General features: G+C 45.6%; 1 long non-coding RNA gene across 3 annotated transcripts; it reads right to left on the reverse strand.

The window, feature by feature from the left end:
• Nucleotides 1–703: 703 nt before the first annotated feature.
• LOC132591227 (uncharacterized) lies at nt 704–5,096 on the reverse strand. Of its 3 annotated transcripts, none has more exons than XR_009556839.1 (3): nt 4,676–5,096; nt 3,109–3,258; nt 704–2,117 (listed from the first exon to the last, which is right to left on the reverse strand). It is a non-coding gene; the product is annotated as an uncharacterized LOC132591227 (long non-coding RNA). The 3 variants fall into 3 exon arrangements; XR_009556841.1 differs by having other exon boundaries at nt 3,104–3,258; XR_009556840.1 differs by having other exon boundaries at nt 4,671–5,096.
• Nucleotides 5,097–9,907: the final 4,811 nt, after the last annotated feature.

A 9,907-nucleotide genomic window follows, 5' to 3' on the forward strand; every position in this document is an offset into this window, starting at 1 on the left:
TATATGAAAATTATGTATAGATTGTATTTAACTCCCAGTAAACTAGCAAAAGTGCATAAGACTAGTTCAAAAATATGCTGGAAATGTAAAGAAAAAGAGAGCACCTTTTATATGCAGCGGAGTTGTAAAAAGATAAAAGCATACTGGGAAATGATCTATAATTAGTTTAAAAAAATGTTTAAAATAACATTTATTTTTTAAAAAATAGAAGTTTTTTTATTAGGAATTTCAGGTGCAGAGATTCCAAGGGAGCAGAAAATATTGTTCATGTATGCTATGACTGCAGGCTGGATGCTCTAAGCCCCGGAAGTGGAAGGACAAGAAGATTTCCACAAAAGAAGAGTGGATAACAAGGATGCTGGACGATGCTGAAATGGCAAAAATGACTGGAAAAATCAGAAACCAGGATGATAAAAACTTTAATAGAGATTGGGAATTTTTAAATAAATTATTTGAAAGAACACTGTAAACATTTAAAAACAATAACACATGAAATGTGAAAAAGGCTATGGTTAAGACTTGAGTTTTATAGATAAAGGCAGGATGGTATGAGATGCAGAAGAAAATGTTTGTTAAGGGCCTCCACGGAGGGGAGTAAGGAAGTCAGAGAATTGTATATTTTATTATTGTACCTTATGTTTGAATGTAAAATTAAAAATGTAAAACTAATTTTAAAAGTATATAAAAAAGGGGGGGAAGCAACTTTATTATAATGATAGAAGTCTGTACAAATAGCAGGACAAATTTTAGTTGTTTGTTGTTGGACAATTTGTTGTTTCATTGCTGCTATTGTAATTTAGAAAATAAATGAAAGCATTAATAATTTTTCAATAAATGGGATTTATTTAACATTTACATAAAAGATTGCAACAACATAAAATCTGTGGCAGCCTTTGAACAGCTACTGTTATACACCAAACAGGTTTAAGAAAGTACAATAACTTGGCTAAGCAATTAGTTTAAACAGACACAAACAGTGTGCTAGATAAATATACGTTTAAAGCTAAATGGAGTTGGCGGGAAGTCAATGGAACTAGAAGACGACTGTAATAAAGTGTAATAGATATTGACAATTCTTTTAAGTTTGTTATGGATAATTTTGATTTTGTGTTATTATTATTTTTTTAAGTTCAATAAAGTAATTTAAAAGCAAAAAAATTAATAAAAAGAAAACATGCTAATATGTTTTAAAGAAACATACACTGGGAGTATATCTTGGGGAGGCGGGCTGCTCCCTTCTTATGGGATGGCTGCTGTCCGCTTCTCTTGGTAGAGGACTGTGGTGGGAGCTTCAAAACCATCCCAATCTGACTGCTACCTTTCCCGTGTGCAGCTCCGAGCAGGCCGTAAACAGAGCGGTGGATTCTTCCTAGCCGAGATTGCAACAATTGGACCTTCGTGAGTAACATCTTGAAATTAAACTTGGCTAAAGTATTTGGATCGCCCGCAGCTGGACAGCAAGCAGCTGAATAGCAAGAAACATCTGTGACTGAAAAAGCATGGAAGTGGAGGATGAATGCGCCACAGCCACACATAGAATAGTCTGGCTCCAAATCTGATCCATTTGTGGTTTAAGCTCCTGCCTCCTTTCAGAAGGGCTGGACGCCACCAGCTTATATACCTGAGGTGCCACTTCTGAAGTGCCAATGACGTGGTAGAGCACTTGTGGATCTGAAGAGGGGCAAGATGGAGGAAGAGTCAACACACCAGGACTGTCCTGTGCCGTTTCCCATCTCTGAACGAGGAAACATGGTTTTATGGTTCCCCTTTTTATCATTGGCCTCTCGCCATGCTGCTTGTAGGCCCCTTTGAGAACAGGCTGCCACTCTAGCAGGGTTCCTTGGGCCTGATCCAGTTGCTGCAGGGCTCTTCTGCTGCTGCCCTCCAATTGTCCTCCTGAGCAAGGTCTATGAGATGGGGAGAGGGACCCTCTCCCTCTGATCCTGAGCCAACCACGAGGAGGCAATGGACTTCACAACTATCTGGAGGGTCTCCAGCTGAGCAAAAGAGGTAGCCTTATTTGGGATCTTCAGCAACTCTCCAAGGTTAGGAAAGTGGTAGAAGAGGACATTTGGGATGTGCAGGAATCACAGGTGAGAGGCCTCCATCATAAACAGCTGTGCACAAAAAAGGCAGAAAGAGGAGGAACGTCAGATAGAGGCCAAATCCCACCAGGGTTTGGAAATAACACAGCTAAAGTAGGTCCCCCCCTTTTAAAAAAGAGTTGGGTTCTGCCTTTCAAAGAGAGATGGATTCCACTCTCTTCCTAGACTGGGAGTGATGCCTAAAGAGACACCCTTGCTGGGACTTTAAGGAGCTGCCTTGTCCAGTCAGATCATTGTTCCAGCTCCATGCTGGCTGGCAGGTGGCTCTCCAAGGCCTCAGGCAGGAGTCTTTCCTTCCCAGCCCTACCTAGAAATGCCATAGGGGATTGATCTTCTGCATGCAGAGCATATGCTTCACAAAGAGTTATGACCCAGAGCTACGGGGGTGAGGGGGGCTAGCCAGGTTTTTTGCCCTGGGTGAAGCCTCCAGAAGGGCACCGTTAAGTCACCTTTTTTAAAAACAGACAAAGGTCACAGCTGGTCACTTCTCTTTCCACACAGTGACACAATTTTTCATTTTGAGTGCAGAACTGATCGCAAGGTCTGCTTTCCTAAAAAGGTCCTTTGGTCCACTTTCCACTTTGGTCCTCTCCCTCCTCCATGGCATCTGACATTCTGGATCTGCTCTCTAGGGCTGATAGTTGGGAGTTGAGAAACTAATTCAAGATGCTGGAAATGCACCCGAGGGAGGGAATATTTAAGGATGCAGATGTGAGCCCTGCAGAGGTGCGGTGTGTATTTTAGGGCTGAGTGAAAAATAAGCTCCTATAATTTCCTATTTGTGGGTGGTGAAATTGGGGGCAGGAGGAGCATTTTACTGATATTTTTGTGGGGGGGAGGAGGTGGTAAACCAAAAAAAACCTCAGAAAATCAACCAGAACATTCCCTGGGAGCATGGGATTTATGAAGGTCAAATAACCAACGAGCATCTTTAAAAACTGCCCATGGGGTGGGGGGAAGAACAAGGCTTCAGAATGTCTTCCTTCTTCCTCGCTTACCTTACCTTCTTTGGCAGCAGGGGAGGCAGAAGACCATTCTCTGGGCTTTCAACCAAGCCAAAGATAGTTGTCCGAAGGAGACATGTTTCCGATGCCAACTGATCCAAAAAAAGACAATTCTCTAAAGCAGCAAGACATCTCTGGTGTCAACTGATCTGAAGGGAGACAGCTGAATGAGCTTTTAACTGATCTCAGGAGCCTTTCAAACAACTCACCTGGTTTCCTGGGAAGCAAAACATTCCGCAGCCCATTGTGAAGTCAGATCTTGGCCAAGGCCTCGCCCAATGGACTGCGGGATCTCTCTTTCCATCTGAGTCCCATGTCAACACTTGGTATCTTCATCCAGCTTCCAAGCACCTGGCCTGCCCCTTAATTTACCCCTTACCAGGAGTAGGGCAGCTGGATCCAGGCTTCCCTTATAGTTTACCCCAAACACTGCCTGCCTCGCATCCCTATGGGTATCAAAGGGAATATGATAGTTGCTGTTAAAGGATCAGGGAGGAATTTCCCCTGCATTGGCAGGTTTTGCCTTCCTCGTAGCAAAATGTCATAACCTTTGCGGTTTTAGGCCTTGGGCGGAATCCTTTAGTCAAGGTTTTTCCTCCTCCCTAGAAAAAGCTCAACAACTTTGACCTGAACCCCAAAAAAGGAGGTAGATCACTGCCAGTTTTTAACTCTGTGAGTAGATCGAAGTCTCTTGGGAGTTGGCCACCCCTGCTTTAGTCTATCTTCCCTAAATGGGGGGGGGGGCTGAAGTAGTGACACATGCACCCCCTGCAGCGGCGATCCCAGAGTTCCCTGTTAAAGGGGTTTTGTTGAAGCAAGAAAGGAGACTGCCCTCGTCCCCCTCCTCCATGACATCTGACATCCTGGATCTGCTATCTAGGGCTGATAGGAGTTGGGAGTTGAGAAATGAATTCAAAATGCTGGAAGTGCACCCAACGGAAGGAGTACTTAAGGGTGCAGGTGTGGGCCCTATAGAAGTGGGTTGTGTATTTTAGGGCTGAGTGAAAAATGAGCTCCTAGAATTTCCTATTTGTGGGTGGTGAAGTTGGGAACGGGGGGGGGAGCATATTACTGATTTTTTTTTCTTGTGGGAAGGTCGTAATTATCCTGTCATTTGGATGGAGACAACCCCCACCACCCAAAAAAACCCCTCAGAAAATTAACCGGAACACTCCCTGGGAGCATAGGATTTATGAAGGTTCAAACAGGGATGTAGCTAGGTGCTGTGATACCCAGGGCGGCAAATTGCCATGCACCTGGGTGGGCACGGCATCGCTACGTGGTGGGGTATCGCCGCCCCACCGCGCCTCCAAAGCCGCGCGCCTCGCTCCAGCTACAAACTCCAAGTAAAAAGCTGGAGCGAGGCGCGTGGCTTTGGAGGCACCGATCGCAGGGCGGGGGCGTGGCCCTGAGTGACACCCCCTCCAGGACGGTGCCTGGGGCGTACCGCCCCCAGCTTGCTCCGCCCTGGGTCCAAATAACCAAGGAGCATCTTTTAAAACTGCCCATGGGGTGGGGGGAAGAAGAAGGCTTCAGAATGTCTCCCCCCTTCGCCTCTTACCTTACCTTGCCTTCTGTGGCAGCAGGGGAGGCAGAAGACCATTCTCTGGGCTTTCAACCAAGCCAAAGATAGTTGTCCGAAGGAGACATGTTTTCCAATGCCAACTGATCCAAAAAAGACAGTTCTCTAAAGCAGCAAGACATCTCTGGTGTCAACTGATCTGAAGGGAGGCAGCTGAATGAGCTTTTAACTGATCTCAGGATCTTTTCAAACAACTCACCCGGTTTCCTGGGCAGCAAAACATTCCACAGCCCATTGTGAAGTCAGATCTTGGCCAAGGCCTCGCCCAATGGACTGCGGGCTCTTTCTCTCTGTCTCCATCTGAGTCCCATGTCAACACTTGGTATCTTCACCCAACTTCCAAGCACCTGGCCTGCCCCTTAATTTACCCCTTACCAGGAGTAGGGCAGCTGGATCCGGGCTTCCCTTATAGTTTACCCCAAACACTGCCTGCCTTGCATCCCTATGGGAATTGAAGGGAACATAATGGGCCGTGACTGTGATCCTGTTTCCAGCACCTCACCTGCCTGCCCAAGGTGTTGGCTGGCTGGCTGTTCCTCATTTAGTCATTGTGTATTATCGGTTCCAGTGGTTTGAAAGTTCTTGCCTTTTCATTTTAGGGTGTGGGCTACACCTTCTCTCTCCACCTGGCTAACTCATCACCTCGCGGCCGCTTTAAAAAAAACACATTTGTACTCTCAGGGGGTCTTCCTTGGTGCTTTATTTTTACTTGAAAACCCCACCTTTCCTCCAATGAACTCAAGGTGGTATACATGGTGTGCTTTCCCTGTCAAAATTATACCTCACAATAACCCTCTGAGGTAAGCTAGGCTGCCTCCAATACTGGAAGTAGTATGAGGCTATGGTGGCTTTGAAGAATGCCCCCCACACCCTGGGGGCTGAGAGCTGGACGATGGGGGGTTCACTCTGAGGGAGCCCCAACCCCACTCTTCAAAATGGTATCCTAGAGCTTTAAATGTGTGGCGCGGATACGGCCAAAGTTTAACAATGCAAAAGTTAGACAAGCGGAAACAGAAGTTACCTCAGACCCAGATAAACTACAACACAAACCAACTTATGATGCTGAATCCCAAATGAAACATAGCCCCTCGTTCAACTAATATTAAACTGAAATGTTAAGAAATAAATCTGGAAAAAGGGATCTAAAACAAAAAATGGATGCAGAACTCTTTCTTTCACAGACAAATTAGTCAATTAGCAGAGATGGAAAAGGCTTCACAGTTGTATAGTTGCACTGGGACTAACCATGATATATTTTTAGGCACTAGGCAAAAAGGTTTCTTCTATAACCAGGCCTTTGGCCTTTAAATCTCTCTGTCCCCAGCCTGCACCCCAACACACATAAACAGTGAGAGAGATTTGGAGCGGAAGACATTGCCCTCTCTCCCTTTTTCTAGCAGTGCCCTGCCTGCATTTCCAAGAAAAGGGCTGAAGGAAGAGGTGTCATGTTTCTGGGTCCACCAGCAGGCACCAAGAACGAGAAGGAATTTTTATAAAAGGGTCTTTTTATTCTCCCAAGTGAGGCTCGCCTGGTGCCTTCATTATACTACCTATAGATACCAAGGAAAAACATTCGCCAACTGAGGCCTTGGGCTGAAGTAACATCTTATATTCTTTTGAATGTGTTTGTGGCAGAGAGGGGCAGTTATTTGTTTCCCCCCCCTGGTTTTTATTCTGTATTTTTTGTTTCTGTCTTGTATTTTTATGCCCTGAGATTTTTTGGATGAGGGGCAATTAATTAATTTTCAGAAGAGCCTCTGAGCCCCTTCACACAAACTGAAAACAGCCCCAAGGAACTGTGCAGGTTCCTCAACTTCCCATTACACCACCACCCCCATTGTAAAGCTATCAAATGCAAATAAATATGGGATAGTTTAAATAAAACATGTAATAGTATCACTCAAAACTTATCTGCTGGTTCTGCTGCATAAGCATAGGCGTGCCTATACTGTACTGTATAAAGATTTCATTGGATTACAAAAGAATGTGCATTCTCTCTATATTTTTTAAATATTTGATGTAAAAACATCATGTATAGAAGGCTGTATTTGGATACAAAATAAGGTTGGGGAGGAAGAAGGGGGGAGAGGGTATGATAACACTTAAGTGTGCCTGTGGGGTTTTTTATGCCAGTGTCACTTGGGCAGGTTCTCTTTCTATTCATTTTATTATATTCTTCCTTGGTAGTAGTGAGAGGGGTGGGGGTGGGGGGTAGGGCATGGTTGGTTGTCTTTAGTTGGCTGCAGTTGAGATTTGTTTGCATCTGTGTGTAGGAATTGCTGGGTCATATTGATCTGGGTGCCATCGGTGGGTTCTTGTTATCTTGTTGGGCTGCATATGCGATACAGGGAAGCCATACTGGGTGGGTGAAAGCCTCCTCTTTCAAGGTGTGCCTACTTCTGAAAATAACTGACAGGGCCGTCTTAAGCCCATCCAGCGCCCCGCTCCAGAGCCTCTCCAAGGGCCCGGGAGCGCCAAGCGAACTGCAGCAGCAGCGGGAGGCCACCTCCGAGGACTCCGCGCTGCGCCTCCTTCTCGTTTCCCCAGCGCTGGGTTCCGCTCAGTCAAGATTCGTCACCAGCGCGCGCACTGCGGGACCAGCAAGAGCTGCTTGGGCGCTGTGCGCACGCTGGTGGCGAAGCTCGATTGAGGGGAACCCAGCGCTGGGGAAACGAGAAGGAGGCGCAGCGTGGAGTCCTCGGAGAAGGAGACGTGGCACAGCCTCTCAGCTCGTGGAGCGCAGTCCTCCTGGCCAGATCGCCAGAACCCTGCGCTCACTTGGCGCCCTTCCAGCGCCGTGGTTCTCCGTGCCACTAGCCTCTATGGCTAGGACGGGCCTGATAACTGATCTCAGCCAACAAATTGCACTACATATTTGAAGGTGCCTCAGAGGTTTTGTCATTCTGACATTCCGAGTTTGGCTTTTGGGGGGGATGTCACGGGCCTTGATTCCCAAGGCCTGGTTGTGCTGGTTTCCTGGTGGGTTGGCTCAGCACTGCCTGCGAAACATCCTGGCGAGGCCCAGACATCATGGCAGTTCTGTAGCATGCAAGACTGTAGCTGTTCTGCAACTGTGCACACCTGCAAATAGTCCTGTCCCTGGCCATGCTCAGTCTTTCAGGCCTCCCAGTTCCCCTCATGAAATGGGCTTATAGTTAGGGATGGGAGCAAAGGGGATGGGGCTGCTGGCCTTCAGGGTTTGCCAGATTTCTGCTTTCCCCACCTCCCGTTTCTTGTAGGTATTTCTCAAGTCTTCCCAATGCGAGTCCGTCCCCCCCAAGGCCCAGTTTGTCCACCTTTGGGGAGGTGGTTTCCAGCTTCTTCCTCCTGCTGCATGCTTCCCCCCCCCCCTTAGTTGGATACTGGCATCCCGCAAGAAGCACTAGAGGCCTTACTGGAAACTGAGGCCCAGGAACCCAAGTCCCAGAAAAATGTCTCTTTGCATATACCTCTTCCCTTTAAAGATTTCTTACCTGCCCTTCACAGGAAGGTCCCAGGGTGGTGAAAGCCATATAGCATGCAATTATATATATAAAAAATAGATAATAGAAGCCCAGAGTTGGAAAGAGAACCCAGGGTCATCTAGTCCAACCCTCTGCAATGCAGGTAAAACTGTTCCAGATGGAGAACAGTATAAACTTCAGCAAAAGGAGTGTGACAAAAATGTTAGGGTTAAAAAAATATGAAATCTTCAGCAGTGAGGGTGCCAGGTACACCTCCATGGGGAGGGAGCTCTGCTATGTAGGGGCTGCCATGCAGAAAGCCCTGTCTACCCCACCTCCTGCCCTCCATTCCCCACACTTCTGATGGTGGGTGGAACTAACATGCAGGTATTAACTCCTGAAAAGGTTGATAGGAATGGAGGCAGCCTTTCAGGTCATTGGCAGCATCCTGGGCAAGTTATTTTATTTTTCTAAATATTCTATCATTCTCCACCCCCCCCCAGCCTCGGAGCAGCCCAAGTGTTTCAGGACATACCTTCCATCTGGCTTCCTGGGATCAAAGATTTACTGGAGACGTGGCGGCTTTCTCGATGGTCTGAGGCTTATTTTACATATATATTCAGGCTGAACGGAAATGGAGGGGTTCCCAACATTAACACTCCAGCAGAGACCCCATTAGGGTTCCAGGGGCATCACCCAAACCGTCAGTGTTTGGTTCTCACAGAGGGCAAGTTAGGCCTTATTGTCTTTTCCAGCCCCAGTCCCAGAACTGTCTGATTTTATCCCTCAAGCACGCAAACACTTTGATGGCATCACCTCCTGCCAGGGTCAAGGGAGGAAGTTGTGCCTTTTTCTGCTCCCTTTCCTAAAGCACCCTTAGTGAATGAGTTTCCATGGCAACATTTTGGGCCAAGCTTACATCACAAAGCAGATACTTTCCTGGAAACTGTTGGCACAGAGATTAACCTAACTGGGCTGACTGACTTCATCAGCAGTTTGCAAATACAGGTGAAACTCAGAAAATTAGAATATCGTCGAAAAGTGCATTTATTTCAGTAATGCAACTTAAAAGGTGAAACCAATATATGAGATAGATGCATGACATGCAAAGCAAGATATGTCAAGCCTTTATTTGTTGCAGTTATAATTATTTGTCGTTAGGTGGGTCAATTATAAATGGAATGTAATTAATGAAATGTAATAGCAATGTTTATTTTTGTATTATTGTAACTATTTGTTTTATTACCGTGTTTCTCATATTATAAGACATGTCTTATATTTATTTTTTCCTCAAAAAAACACACTATGGTTTATTTTCAAGGGATGTCTTATTTTTTTCTTCCTCCTCCTGCCACGGCCAGCATTGCTGCTGTGCCTATCACTATGTCTTATTTTCGGGGTATGGCTTATATTTCTTGAATGCTTAAAAATCCTGCTATGGCTTATTTTATGGGTATGTCTTAAAATATGAGAAACAGGGTACTGTGGAATTTCCAAAAGAAAGCATTTGTAAAAATTAAAAGAAAAATAATAAATAATAAGTTGCATTACTGAAATAAATGCACTTTTCGGCGATATTCTAGTTTTCTGAGTTTCACCTGTATGTCAGCCCTTGCAAGATCTACACAGCATTTTCAGTGGCCCTAAGAAGACAGCTTTTAATTTGGTATCTTTGCCCACCTTGTTAATCACAAAGCTTTAGGTTTTTCCAAGTACAGTAGTAGAACCCATTTCACTTAAAGATTAGACAACTGAACTATTTAGACAATTCAG

The sequence above is a fragment of the Zootoca vivipara genome, chromosome 16 (assembly GCF_963506605.1).
Source record: "Zootoca vivipara chromosome 16, rZooViv1.1, whole genome shotgun sequence".
Classification (NCBI taxonomy): domain Eukaryota; kingdom Metazoa; phylum Chordata; class Lepidosauria; order Squamata; family Lacertidae; genus Zootoca; species Zootoca vivipara.